Below are 14689 nucleotides of genomic sequence, written 5' to 3'. Positions count from 1 at the left end.
ATCCTTCATATTAACACTGCGTAACAACTCCGCCATGTCCTCTTACCTATACCTGTTATCTCTCTAGTATCTTAACAGGTTGCTCTGCACATAAAAGGCATTTAAAATAAATATTTGTTGGTCTGAAATATAATCTCAGAATGTTGATTCTTTTAAAGAAGTGATCAGTATCTTTGAAATATCCTGAAAGAATCAGATGGAGATTAAATAACTGGGTCTTGAAAAGCCGTAGTGGTGGCAGCTAGTTGGCGCAGTGGATAGAGCGCTGGCCCTGAGTTCAAATCCGGTCTCAGACCAAACACTTGACACTTATTAGCTGTGTGACTCTGGGCAAGTCACTTAACCCCAATTGCCTAAAAAAAACCAACAACAGTCATAGTGGCAAAAAACTCTTTTTGGTGAGAAAGGATGAAAGTGCAGTTTGCCTTGGAAGAAATCACTTTGAAAATCAGCTTTTGACTGATTTTTTGGTTGAGAAAACCAAATAAGGTTTATTTGAGTCATTTTGCTCTGTGTTTATTCTTGAGACATGCTGCCAATTTAGAGAGTTAAAACCTGTAGTGGGTGATTTCACTCTGCTGGTGATAATAACTTAGTAGTCATTATTCATTTTGCATTTTTATGTGCTACCTAATTTTAATTATATGATTTCGCATTTGTTGTTCAATTGTTTTAGTCGTGCCCAACTCATCATGATCCCATTTAGGGTTTTCTTGACAAAAATATTGGAGTGGTTTGCCATTTCCTTCTCCAGTTCATTTTACAGATGGGGAAACTGAGGCAAACAGGGTTAAGTGACTTGCCTAGGGTTCCTAGCTAGTAAATGTCTGAGGCCAGATTTGAATTCAAGTCTCCCTGACTCCAGACCCTGTGCTCTATACACTGTGCCATCCAACTGTCCTGTGATTTCTTATTATATCCATTATTTTATATTTTGAGCAACTAATTGTCTAATTAACTAGACAATTTTTTGTTAGGGTAATTTTCTCATGGGAGTTCTAGCTTCTCTCAGCAGAAGCTGAGGGTCACAACCTATTGCATGGCAAAAACAAGGAAGTCTCACAAGACCTCTCCTTTGCTGACACGCAGCTCCCACGGTTGGCTCAGCTCTCCTCTCATTGGGAGAAAAGTCCTATCATACCCCTGAAACGAGAGCTGCAGGTGTCTAGCAGACTTGGTGATTGGCTATCACGTGGAGATCATGCTTTGATCAGGTGTTACTAGGGATATAAAAGAAAGCTACTAGCACTTAATAAACGGAGCTTCTGCCATCTTGCTGTCTCCCGCATCATCAATGCGTCTCCGGGTTAAGAGTATTGAGCTGGTCTCATGCTTACCACTGCAGCGGCCGCGTCAGTTTTTGGGCATCTGCTCTGTGATGGGCTATGCTGTTGGGGAGAGAAACCTGAGTATAATACATGTGTCCCTGTCCTCAGTCCAATAAAGCATAATTGACATTTTCTCCACGGAGGAAGAATGAAGGCTGAACATGTTGGCGTTAGTTTTTATAACCAATGCAGAAGGTGCATTGGTTATCTATCCTCCGTATCACCAGCTGTCCCTTTGTGTACCGTACAAGTCCAGGATGAGGTGTATGGGTGTTCAGGGAAGGCTCAGGTGTGAAAGCTTTTGTGAGCCCTTTTCAGGGCTGCTTTCTACCTTTAGTATCCACCTGCCACCCAGCTCTCACCTTATAGCTCCAAGAAGCTATAGCATGCACAGTGGTCATACCCTGGTAAACTGTTTTGGCAGAGGTGCTAAACCAAGTTGAAGGTAACCAATGGGCCTCAAACCAGTTGATGAGTTAGGGGGGATCTCCCCCAAACATATGAAGACTTCCTCTGGTAGAATGGACAGATGTGAACAATTTGTTCCAATGGGCCATGAAGGCAATGGAAGCAGGTGCTATGGGGTACTTAGAGGTTGGTTAGACATTGAAGATGCCAAAGTCATCTGCTTCATCCCAAGCCATTGCCAGGCATCTTGACTTTTGTCTTGTCACTTCACTGGACTCCAATGACTGTGGAAGAGAAAGTGAGGCCAACTGAGCCAACAACTTCATGCAACTCTGCCTCACTTAAATCCAATTTATGCGTGAGTCAAAAGATATCACCCATACTGTTTTACCATTCTGAAGGTCTAGGAGCTGTTGTGCTGACTTCATTGTTGTATGCCTGTGAAACCTGGACAGTCTACCAGCACTGTGCCAGGATCATTTTCATTTGAAGGTTCTGAAGATCATCTGGCAAGGTAAGTTCCCAGACACTGAGGTCTTTTCTCAAGCTGAACTGCCAAGCATTCAAACTCGACTTCAACAACCACTACCAGGTGCAGGATTCTCTAGGGACCCTGCCTGAGCGCTTTCCCTTTCCAGGTGCAGTTTCAATCCCATAGTAGAACCATAAATTTGGAGGACTATATAGGTCCCTAGGGAAGATGGGATTCACTCTAGAGATGAACCCTATGGAACTCTAGTGACTCTAAACACTTTCTTCTTATGAGAGGGGAACTGTAATCCTAGGGCAGTTGCTATTTGTCTTTCATTCTCGAAGAGGACCATGACGTCAGGTAGGTGATGCCATGACATGCAAGTGAATTGGATTTAAGTGAGGCAGGGCTGTGCAAAGTCACCAGCCTCACTTTCTCCTCCAGAGTCATCTGAGTCCAGTGGCCAGATACAGATCAGGGCAACTAGAGATGGCGTTGGAAGCAGGGGTAGACCTTGACCTTTTTGAGTTAGGGGCTTTGACAGGTTTCAGTTTGACTCTGGCTCTCACTGATTGGCCAACGGTAGGTCCCAGGCCAAGCCCCACTTGGCCATTGTTTGGGCCCTGATTGGCTCAGAGTGGGTTCTTCCCCTCCCAGATTGATTTTTTTTTTTGACTAGATAAAGCGGTCATTCTTTGCCTCATTTCTTATTAAGACTAGGGCTGTACTCTAAGTGTGGAGGAATGAAAAATCCCTGGAGGATGGAAAGAGGAAAGGCGTGTCTTGATTGTTTATGGGGCTAAGTGTAGTTCTTCTGTTTTTCTGTTGGGTTAAATAAACCTGTCCTACATTTATTTAATAGTTTGCTAACCTGTGAACATTCACAGAAACTGACAGATCTTTACTTTGTGGAGACCAAGACAATTCAAAATTTGATATTCTCAGAAGAAACCCCATGAACGAACAAAATAAGCCACAATCTGTTGTTCCCCCACAGATATGGGGACGTGAGTCGAAAAGCTGGGTTTGGGACGAGTTCACTAGACGTAACCCAGTCCATACACACACACACACACACACACACACACACATCCAAGGGAAAACATAAAATGCCTTGCTCCAGCATCAGTACTTCAGAAATCTCCATCCTAGTCATGCTTCAGTAGAAACTGTTTTGGGGTTAGTCTGACCCAAAACAGAAACTCCAAACCATGACCTCACAGCCAAAGTTCTAATGATGAAAACTCTCTAAACATGGCAAGGTCGTCTCCCTGCCTGCCCCAACCTGCAAGCCTTACTAACTTGACAGGAGCTATCAGAACTTGGGCCCTCAGGTGTGGCCTTCAGGAACCCACGGTTATCTCAACGAGGCATCAGAAGGGGGAGTGGGGGGATCGGTAGAGGTTCTATAGAATGTAATGAAATACAAAGGCAGTCTCAAAGTGCTGGGAAAAATACCACCTTTTTTTTACCCCCATAAAAAAATAAATCTCAGGTATATACTTACTGTTCACTATTGCAGTTCTGGTGCCAATTTCATTGTTTTGGGGAAAGTTGATATTTAGAAGTTAAGAGGCCTGCATTACTAACCAGGAAATGCTGTCTCTATCCCCCCTCCCCTCCACAATTCCCAGTGAGCTTTGGTCCTTCCCAGGGGACTATTCATTTATGTAACCCTTTGTTATAAGACCTTGGCTGCTGCTGAATCTCATCTAGGGCAAAGGATCTAATCCTTGGATTAGAGAAACCATTTAAAAAATAAATTTATTATTAATTTTTAACATTCATTTAAAAATTTTTTTGAGTTCCGAATCTCTCTCTCCCTCTTGTCTCTCCCTCACCCATTGAGAACACAATCATCAATTATGCAATGTGAAATCAAGCAAAACTTATTTCCATACTAACCACGTTGCAAAAAAAAAAAAAAAGGCAAAAAAAAATAAAGTTTCACCATGTTTTGGAGGAATAGAACTCACCCTGGTGTTTGCCTTCCTGCAGATCAGAAAGGCCACGTACCAGTCAGGGAATGTCAAATGTTTATTTCCTCCATTTACTTGCTAAGTGGGAAAGAAGGCACAACATTGGTAACAATGGATAAGTTAAAAAAAAATGAAAATAGCTTGGTTTCTTTCGGCTCCTCCCTCTTGCTGGATACCCTTAGAGAGTCTGATTTTGACAGAATTTTTGGTTAATGTGAGTCAATCACCAAGTCTTTATTGGAATGCTTGTCTGGAGAGACAAGAGGATCTGCAGATGGGCCCCTCTGATGTCAAAGAACTTACAGTCTTGTGAGAGAAGACTCATATAAAACAAGGTCACAGCTAGAGGGTTAAGTTCTGTCCCCGGCACCACATTTTACGAAGGACGATGACAAGCTAGGGTTGATTTACAGGGGGGCAAACAGGAAGGTTAGAGAGGGCCCTGGTTATGCTGTCACATCAGCTTGACAGTGATCTGGGAAGGGGGAGGGCTTCATCTTTGCGCTTGGAAACGTCACTCCCTCTCCCATGTGGTTTCCAGAACTACCCCAGTCCCTCCTGCCTTGAACAAGGCATGAGGAAATGGGAAGAACAGGGTCAACCACAAGCGTTTATGAGCAATAAGATTAGCTCGGCCACCTGCTGTCTTTAACAGCATCAAAGGATAGACTGAGAAAAGAGCACCCGGAAAGGTAGGGCGGGGTTAAAGATAAGGATGACTGGTTCTCCCTTATCTGTTTCTTCTCAGGGCTCCAACAACCTAAGTGAGTTGCTAAGTGGGAAAGAAGGCACAACATTGATAATAATGGATAAGTTAAAAAAAAATGAAAATAGCTTGGTTTCTTTAGGCTCCTCCCTCTTGCTGGATACCCTTAGAGAGTCTGATTTTGACAGAGTTTTTGGTTAATGTGAGTTTATATAATAATATAATGTAAGTTTATATAATAAAAGCCAGAGTCAGTATTGTTTCTCGCCCCTTTATCCTTCATCTCTTTTGTTTTCCCAGAGGCCAAGAGGTTTGCGGTAGGGAGCTGCTAATGTCATATGCCACCGCTACTATCACTAAGGCCGAGCTGGCACTCTAGGTGGTAGAAGTCCCACCACCTCCCTCCTTTCCACATGTTTTCTCCATTTTTTTTCTCTCTACAGATTAAAAAAAAAAAAAGCCAACCATAAAAGACAATTCTGCCCTTCCATTCCAATCACGAATCAGCCTTTTCTCTTTTCAAGTTGGGAAGAAATACAACTCCCAAGGTCTTTAGCAACTTAGGACCCCTCATAAGGCAACCAATTTGAGTCTTCCCAAGACTGTTAAACCAGGATTGGTTGAAAGAGCTGTGTTGGGGGCAGCTAGGTGGCGAAATAGATAGAGCACTGGCCTTGAAGTTAGGAGGACCTGAGTTCAAATCCGGCCTCAGAGCAAACACTTGACACTTACTAGCTGTGTGACTCTGGGCAAGTCACTTAACCCCAATTGCCTGAAAACAAAGAAAAAAAAAAGAACTGTGAATGTTTGTCTTAGAGGAGAGAATTAGGAGGTTTGTAATAGCTGTCTTTAATTATGTCACGTGGAAGATGGGTTAGACGTGTTTTTCTGTATCCCAGAGGGTAAGAGTAATGGGTGGAAGGTAGTTGTTCAGTCGTTTTTCAGTTGTGTCTGGCTCTTTGTGACCCTGTTTGGGATTTCCTTGGCAAAGATACTGGAGTAGTTTGCCATTTCTTTCTCCAGCTCATTTTACAGATGAAGAAACTGAGGAAAACGGGGTGAAGTGACTTGCCTAGGGTCACACAGCTAGTAAGTGGCTGAGACTGGTTTTGAACTCAGGAAGATGAGTTCAGGCCTAGCACTCTATGCACTGCGCCACTTAGCTGTCCATAAGAAGGTAGAGAGAATCCAATTTATGGTTCAATGTAAGGCAAAACTTCCTAATAATTAGAGCAATTCAAATTCAATAAATATTTATTAAACACCTTCTATGCACAAATACTTGGAATAAAAAAGATAGAATGAAAAGAAAAAATATCTTCAAGTAGCTTTTCTCTTATAAGATGGACATAGGTAAACACAAACTAATTTGAGGAGGAAGAAATTGCTAATGGAGTTGGAAGTAGCTCAGAAAAGTAGCCCCTGAAACTTACCAGAAGTTGGGAATTCTAAGGGGGACAGCCTGTGCTGTCTTGAGACATGGCCTGTTGGGGCTCAGGAAATATTCAGAAGGATGGTTCACAGAGGTGCTGTAGAGAGCATTTCTGTTCAGGTAATAAGTTGGACTAAATTCCCTCTGAGATCTCTTGCAGCTCTCAGATTCTGAGACTCTTGAAGGTAATGGAAGATATTAGGGCTAAATTATGTGGTTCCAGACTAAGTACTACAGGAGGGCAGAAAAAAGAAAAGATCAGTGAGAACTGGATTACTCAGGGTGGTCTTCTTGCGGCGGAATGAGACTTGAAGTCCTTGAAGGTAAGATTTGTTTTGGCAGAGAGCACAAATTAAAAACTATAGAGAAGGGGCTGAGTCTGGTGTGGGCGAGGCAGAATAATGAAGCTGGTAGCTGTGTGATCTCAGGGTGCATCAAGAACTTTAGAATGAGGAAGATTTGGGGGAGTTTTAACTTCTCTGAGAAGAAGAATTAAGCTTGTTCCATTTAGGACAAGAATTTGGGGTAATGGAGGGAAGTTACATAAAGGCTGGGGGGGTGAATATATATATACATGTATATAATACATGTGTATTATATATATACACACATGTGTGTATATTGTGTATATATAAAGGAGGTATTAAAGAGTCTTCCTAAAACCTCACAACAAAGTGTGAAAAATTCTTCCTAAGCTTGAGAGGATTATAGGAACCTGGCCATTGGATGAAGGCAACAGGTACCAGTCCATTCAAGACAATATAAGGCAAGGTTGAAGAAGCAGATGGGAATACAGAGGGGCTCTTTACCTTCCCCTCAAGGCTAGAAGCAGTGTCAAGGAGTATGATCCATGGCCACAGAGAATAGAGCTGGCAATGGGCTCAAGAGAAAGTTAGCTCTGGCAGTTAAGAGTTGAACTTTGCAAAGATTGCACTAGTAGAAAATGACTTCAAGGTCCCACAGTACCAAAAGAGTGAGTAGCCTTGGCCACACGTAGTCCCTCTATGTGTTATACACTACCATTTACACCAAATTTGGGCCTATTTTTTCCATAGTTAAGTCAACAAGCACTGGTCAAGTACTTACTTAAACACTAAGCTAAGCTGTGGAAATACAAATAAGAGCAAAAAGAAAGACAGTCGCTTCCCTCAAGGAAATTATATTCCTTTTAAAAAATTAATAGTATTTTATTGTTTTCCAATTACATTCATTTTTGGAAAGATTTTGAGTTCCAAAATTTTCTCCCTTCCTCTTTCTTCTTACCCCTCCCCAAGATGGTAAGCAATTTGATATAGGCTAAACATTTGCAATCATGTAAAACACATTTCCACATTAATCATGTTGTGAAAGAAGAATCAGAAGAAAAGCGAAAAACCAAGAGAAAGAAAAAACAAACAAAAAAAGAGAAAATAATATGCTTCGATCTGCATTCAGACTCCATAATTCTTTCTCTGGATGTGGATAGATTTTCTGTCTTGAGTCTTTTGGAATTGTCTTATATCATTGTATTGCTAAGAAGAGCTAAGTCAGTCATAGCTGATCATCACACACTGTTGCTGTTACTGTATACAATGTCCCCCTGGTTCTGCTCGCTTCAGTCAGCATCAGTTCATATAAGTCTTTCCAGGTTTTTCTTATGTCCCTTTGCTCATCATTTCTTACAGAACAATAGTATTCCATTACATTAGTATACCACAACTTGTTCAGCCATTCCCCAATTGATGGGCAAGGGAGATTACATTTTAATAAAAGAAGATGACACATAAAAGGGAGCTGAAAATCCAGGTGTTGGGGGTGGGAAGAGAGAAGTCCAGAGAGATAGGAGCAGACCCAAGAGAGGAGTGAAGGAGTGAGCACGACTGGCCTGGACACTTCCTCAAAATGAGGTTCTGGGAGAAAACTTAGCACCCAGGAGTTAGGCTCCCTGCTCTACCCTGCCTCCTTCCTCCCTTCTTGGTGGGTAAAAGGAAGAATGGCTTATTCTCTCCCTTCCATTTTCTCTCTTCCAGAAGTCCTTCAAAAACATAGTCCCAGAAATCTAGAGGCAGATTTTCCTCATGATGGATAGAGTTCTAGACCTGGAGTCAGGAAGTCAGGAAGATCTGGCCTCAGACACTAACTAGCTGTGTGACCCTGGGCAAGTCACTTAATCTCAGTTCCCTCATCTATAAAATAGGGATAATAATAGCACCTACAGTCCAAGATGGCTAAGTGAGGAGAAAATGAGATAATATTTGTAAAGCACTTTGCAAATATCAAAGCACTACATAAATGCTAGTTGTTATCATTAGCATCTAAATTTAAGCATTTTACCAACTGGTAATTGCTGAGATGGGGTCTGCTTGAATCTCTTATCACCATACAAGCGCTTTCAGTACAGGTGTCATACAAACACACAGGTGTATTCACACATATATACAGATACATGTCAAATCAACAAGTATTTACTAAGTCATTACTAGATTCCAGGCACTGTGCTAAATACTAAGGTTACAAAGAAAGGCAAAACAGTCCTGCCTGCAAGGAGCTTCCATTCTAATGGGAAGACAACATGAACACTGTTATGTTCAAATCAATGTCTGTCTATATCTGTGATGGTGTCTGTGACTTTATCTCTCTCTCTCTCTGTCTCTCTCTCTCACTCTCTCACTCTCTCAGTGGAGTAGCTAGGGGGATGAGTGGATAGAGTTGCTAGGGCTGGAGTCAGGAAGACTCATCTTCCTGCTCTGGCTTCAGACACTCCCTAGCTGTGTGATCCTGGGCAAGTCACTTAACCCTGTTTGCCTCAGTTTCCTCATCCATAAAATGAGCTGGAGAAAGAAATGGTAAACCACTCCAGTATCTTTGCCAAGAAAATCCCAAATGGGGTCATGAAGAGTAGGACACAACTGAGAAAATAAAATAACATCACATCTTTATAAACATGATTTTAACTTGGTTCAACAAGAATTCTTTTTCGTGAAAAGGCAGGGGATGTATTTGAGTTGGAGCTCAGATGCTACGCAGGGAGGTGACAGGGCCTTGGCACTTCCCTAGTTTCTTCCTTTCTACGTCAGAGATATCAGACCAACTCAGTCAAGGACAGAAATATCAGTGCCTTTTGTCAAGGGCATTGACTAAGAATGATCTTCTCTGGATAAAGCCTTGGGTTAGCTGAGATACAAATTCTGCCTGAGGGAGGCCCCCGCCCCTGGGGCAAGGTTGTAATGAACAGAAACTAATTTCTTTCAGAAATTGTAGCTCAGGGTCCCAGAGTTACCCTTAGACTCAAATCAGGCATGCTCCCTCAGGAAAGCAGGGCAAGCTTCTAAGTAGACACTGCCAGTAATTCTTTTTTGCCAAATCAGAATTTCCTGGGTTTCCTATTATGAGGCTCCTGCTCTTGAGGACTGAAGTTAACAGATGCAGTTTACACCATAATTATCTACTTGTCTAGTGTTTTTCCTTTTCCATATTCTTGATGTTCTATTGGTATGTGGAGCTTGGCGAAGGAGGGAATGTAGTATATGACTAATTCCCATGTAGCATTTTTTCTTTTTAAATTAAACTATTTTTTTTCAATGAAAATCTATTTTCTCTCCCTTCCAACTCCTCTGGAAAATAAAATAAAAACAAAATTCTTGTAATAAATAGGCAGAATCAAGGAAAAGAAATTCACATACTGGCCATGTCTAAAAGTATGTCCCATTTTCTGCATTTAGCTCATCACATCTTCATCAGGTGGTAGGTAACATTCTTTGTCTTCAGGCCCCTGGACTTATTGATTGATCAGAAAGGAGAAGAGAAGGGAGGGGATGAAAAGGGAGAGAAAGAGGAGATTTGAACAGGGATTTGGAATGGACAATAGATCTCTCAGGAGGGCAAATGTGTGAAAAATCTGGTACATGGTTATGTACTAGCATATTAATTATATTAAATTAATTATATTAATTATATTAATATTTCTTTTAAAGGATGGAGTACTGGACTTGAAAGTGTCAACCAGACCAAACCACCTCTAACCTGTGGATAGCCAGAGCTGAACAGAGCAGGCTAGAGACAAGAGAGCCATGGCTCTCTCTTCAACTCTCTCTTCATGGCTGAACAAGTTGTGGCATATGATTATGATGGAATACTGTTGTGTTATAAGAAATGACTTAGCAGGAAGCTTTCAGAAAAACCTGGAAAGACTTACATGAACTGATGCAGAGTGAAATGAACACAACCAGGAGAACATTGTACACAGCAACAGCAACATTGTATGATGAGTAACTGCGAATGACTTAGCTACTCTGATCAATACAATGACCTGAGACAATTCCAAATAACTCATGATGAAAAATCCTATCCACCTCCAGAGAGAGAACTGACGAACTCTGAATGCAGATTAAAGCATATTGTTTTTCGCTTTCTTTACTTTTCTTACCTTTTTTTTTTTACAATATGGTTAATATAGAAATATATTTCACATGACTTCATACATATAATGGTTATCATTTTGCTTGCCTCCTCAACGAGAGGAAGAGGGGGTAGAAGAGAATTTGGAACTCAAAATTAAAAAAAAGAATGTAAAAAATAAATTAAAAAAAATTTTAATACAATGATCCAAGAGGATTCTGAAGGACCGATGATGAAGAATGCTATCTACCTTCAGAGATAGAATTGATAGAATATGAATGTGGATTGAAGCACACTGGTTTTTTTTTTCTTGAGTTTTTTTGTCTGTGTCTTCTTTCACAACATGACTAATATGGAAATATGTTTTGCATGATTATACATGTATAACCTTTATCAATTTGCTTGCCACATTAGGGAAGGAAAAGAAAAGGGATGGGGAGAGAATTTGGAACTCAAAATTTTAAGAAATAAATATGCAAAATTACTTTTATATGTAATTGGGGAAAAATAAAATATTATTTGAAAAAATTTAAAAATAAAAACAACCAGTGGATTTAGATGAAACATGTTTCTTTTTAAAAAGATCTTATTTAATATTTTATTTTTTCCAAATACATGTAAAAAAAATTCAACATTTTTTTTCAAATTTCGAGTTCCTAATTTTCTCCCTCCCTCCCCTAACCCCTCTTATTGAGAAGGCAAACAATTTAACATAGGTTATACATGTGTAGTCATGCAAAACACATTTCCATGTAAATCATTCTGTGAAAGAAAATACAGACAAAAGAAAAACCACAAGAAAAATAAAGTAAAGAAAAAGTATCTTTGATCTGCATTTGGGCTCTACCAGTTCTCTTTCTGGAGATGGACAGCACTCCTCATCATAAGTCCTATAGAATTGTCTTAGATCACTGTATTGCTGAGAATAGCTAATTTATTCATAATAGATTATTATATAATATTGCTGTTACTATGTACAATGTTCTCTTGGTTCTGTTCATTTCACTTTGCATCAGTTCATGTAAGTCCATGTTTTTCTGAGAGCATCCTGCTCGTCATTTCTTAAAGCACGATAGTGTTCCATCATAATCATATACAAAACTTGTTCATCCGTTCCCCAATTGATGGATATCCCCTCAATTTCCAGTTCTTTACTACCACTAAAAGAGTAGCTATACATATTTTTGTACACATAGGTCCTTTTCCTTTTTGTTTTTTATCTCTTTGGGTTATAGACCTAGTAGTGGTATTGCTTAATCAAAGGGTGTACATGGTTTTATAGCCCTTTAGGCATAGTTCCAAATTGCTCTCCAGTATGGCTGAATCAGTATACAACTTCACCAACAGTACATTAGTGTTTTAATTTTTCCACATCCTCTCCAACATTGGTCATTTTCCTTTTTTGTCATATTAGCCAATCTGATAGGTGTGAGATAGTAGCTCAGAGTTGTTTTAATTTGCATTTCCTCTTATCAATAGTGATTTAGAGCATTTTTTTTCATATGACTATAGATTTCATATGACTATACTTTGTCTTAAAACTGCCTGTTCATATCTTTTTTTTTTACCATTTATCAGTTGAGAAATGGCTCTTATTTCTATTAATTTGACTCAGTTTTCTATATGTTTGAGAAATGAAGTCTTTATCAGAGAAACTCACTGAAAAAATTTTTTTCACATGATTACCAACTATGCATTTCCCTCTTTTCTCCCTGTTTATCTTATTCTCTCTCTCCTTTTACCCTGTCCATTCTCAAAAGTGTTTTGCTGATGAAAAATGTTTCTAATGAATTATTTTGAAAATATAAATTTGTCCTCAAAAATTATTTTTTAAAAAGATTTTAAGCTCCTTGAGGGCAGGAACTATGTGTCTTATTTGTATTCCCAGCACTTAGCAGAGTATCTGGCACATAGTAGGCACTCAATCAATGTTTATTGAGTTGAATTGAATTGAATTATGCTTTTGTTAGCTGAGAAATCAGCAGCTCACAACCAACTACTACCACTGGCAAATGAGAGCAGTGGAAAGAGTGGGAAGTAAATCCTTTCTGAGTGAACTCACTTTTTCTGACAAGGTCTCCATTAACAATACTTTCCTTTTTATTTTTATGAACTTGAGAAATATCAACAAATATTAGCATTTCCTTATACAAAAGCAGTGCATATAGACTCTAGGGGTCTTTATCCCTACTCCCCAAGGCACTGTTGCATTCCCTTAGGGCTCTAGGTTAAGTTCTGAGGGGTTGAAAGGTATCCCAATGCTATTGTTTATGACTCCCTCCCCCATGTATTTTCCACTCTGGTTATCGGTTGATATCAGTCAGCCAATCCTAAATAGTTATCAGAAAAGAATATCTGTTAACGTAAATAGTAAGAATGGTTGGTACAAATACCCCCTAAAAGCCCATGCCCCACTCTCCCACGAGGACAATATAGAGTTCAGGGATGGGGAACCTGTGGCCTTGAGGTCACATGTTGCCTTCTAGGTCCTTGGGTGCGGCCTTTTGACTGAGTCCAAGTTTTACAGAACAAATCCGTTTATTAAGGAGATTTATTCTGTGAACTTTGGATTCAGTAAAAGGGCCACCCTTGGGGACCTGGAGGGCCACATGTGGCCTTGAGGGCACAGATTCCCCACTCTTCGTCTAGGAGAAAGGGGTCTCAAGCTTATTGAGGTAAAGGGAGAACTTGGAGCTTGGGACAGACCTTTGGCTGGAGTCCTGGAGATGTTCTCTTAGGGATCATGTAGCTTGTCTTTGTAGGGGCTCTTTGTAGATCCTTGGAATCTTTTCCTCATAGCCCCAGATGTGTTCTCCCAATGCAGAAAGTGCTGTCAGCCCATGATGCCCCATTGATGGAAGACGGGAAAATGGGAAGTCCAGAATCCTCCTCACCCTTTGAAATAGAATGATCTTCTGGCCAAGGTCAATTCCTTTTCAAGGATTTGGCTGGGAAGTTCTAAAGAAAACTTAGTGGGCTGCCACTAGTTCCCATGCCCAATTCTGTTTAGTTCAGTGATTTTTTTATTCAGGCCCTGGAGGGCATGACCAAGTTACTCAGCCAATCCAAACAGACCTTTTGTTGATCTAAAAGAGGTATCCAGTCCATATTCACAGTTCACACCTAATGAACAACTGACATATGTTCTCAGTTGATAAATATATCAAAGTGTGGCATCTTATCATTTATTTTAAGTGGTTTGAGATTATGGTCTAGGCTGACCCCATCCTTATACAAAGAACAGAAAAAGAAAATTATATATTAAACAGTGAATCTATTATACATAGCTTGTATGTGTGTGTATTTTATTTGCTTGTTTTTGGCTAGGGGTTAAGTGACTTGCCCAGGGTCACACAGCTAGTAAGTGTCTGAGTCAGGATTTGAGCTCAGGTCCTCCTGACTCCAGGGCTGGTGCTCTATCCACTGCACCACCTAACTGCTCCCTTGTGTGTGTGTTTTTTAAAGCATATATTAAATTTAACTCTGCTCTGCTTATCTGTGTCCCTTTCTGAATTGTCTTCTTTCTTTTGTGTATTTTAAAATGTCTTATTGATATTCTTTTCTGATTTTTTTTATTATCACAATCATTGTCTCCCACTTATACTCAAAGCACTATCTTCCCCTCTGCCCTGTAAATGCCCTCCCCTGTAAAATTAATATGATCAAATAAAACAAATCCACCTATTAGCTATGCCAGGTCTTCTAGTCTCCCACCTCTTTGTCTACCTATGGGAGACGTGGCTCATCATCATTCTTCTAGAATTATTTGCCACTGCACTGACCAGAGTTCTTGGGTCCATAAACAATGAGCTGAATAAGATATGGTCACCTGAGGCATTTGACCAGGGAAACTGGAACCGATGAGAGGCCATGTAGAAGGTGATACACTGATCAAAGCGGTTTTTTTTTTTTTGCAATATATGGCCAAATAACTTATTCATCATCATCATCATCATCATCATCATCATCATCATCATCATCATCATC

The sequence above is a fragment of the Vombatus ursinus genome, unplaced genomic scaffold (assembly GCF_900497805.2).
Source record: "Vombatus ursinus unplaced genomic scaffold, bare-nosed wombat genome assembly UNPS02009173.1, whole genome shotgun sequence".
NCBI classification, from domain to species: Eukaryota; Metazoa; Chordata; class Mammalia; order Diprotodontia; family Vombatidae; genus Vombatus; species Vombatus ursinus.
This window is presented reverse-complemented; position numbering follows the sequence as displayed.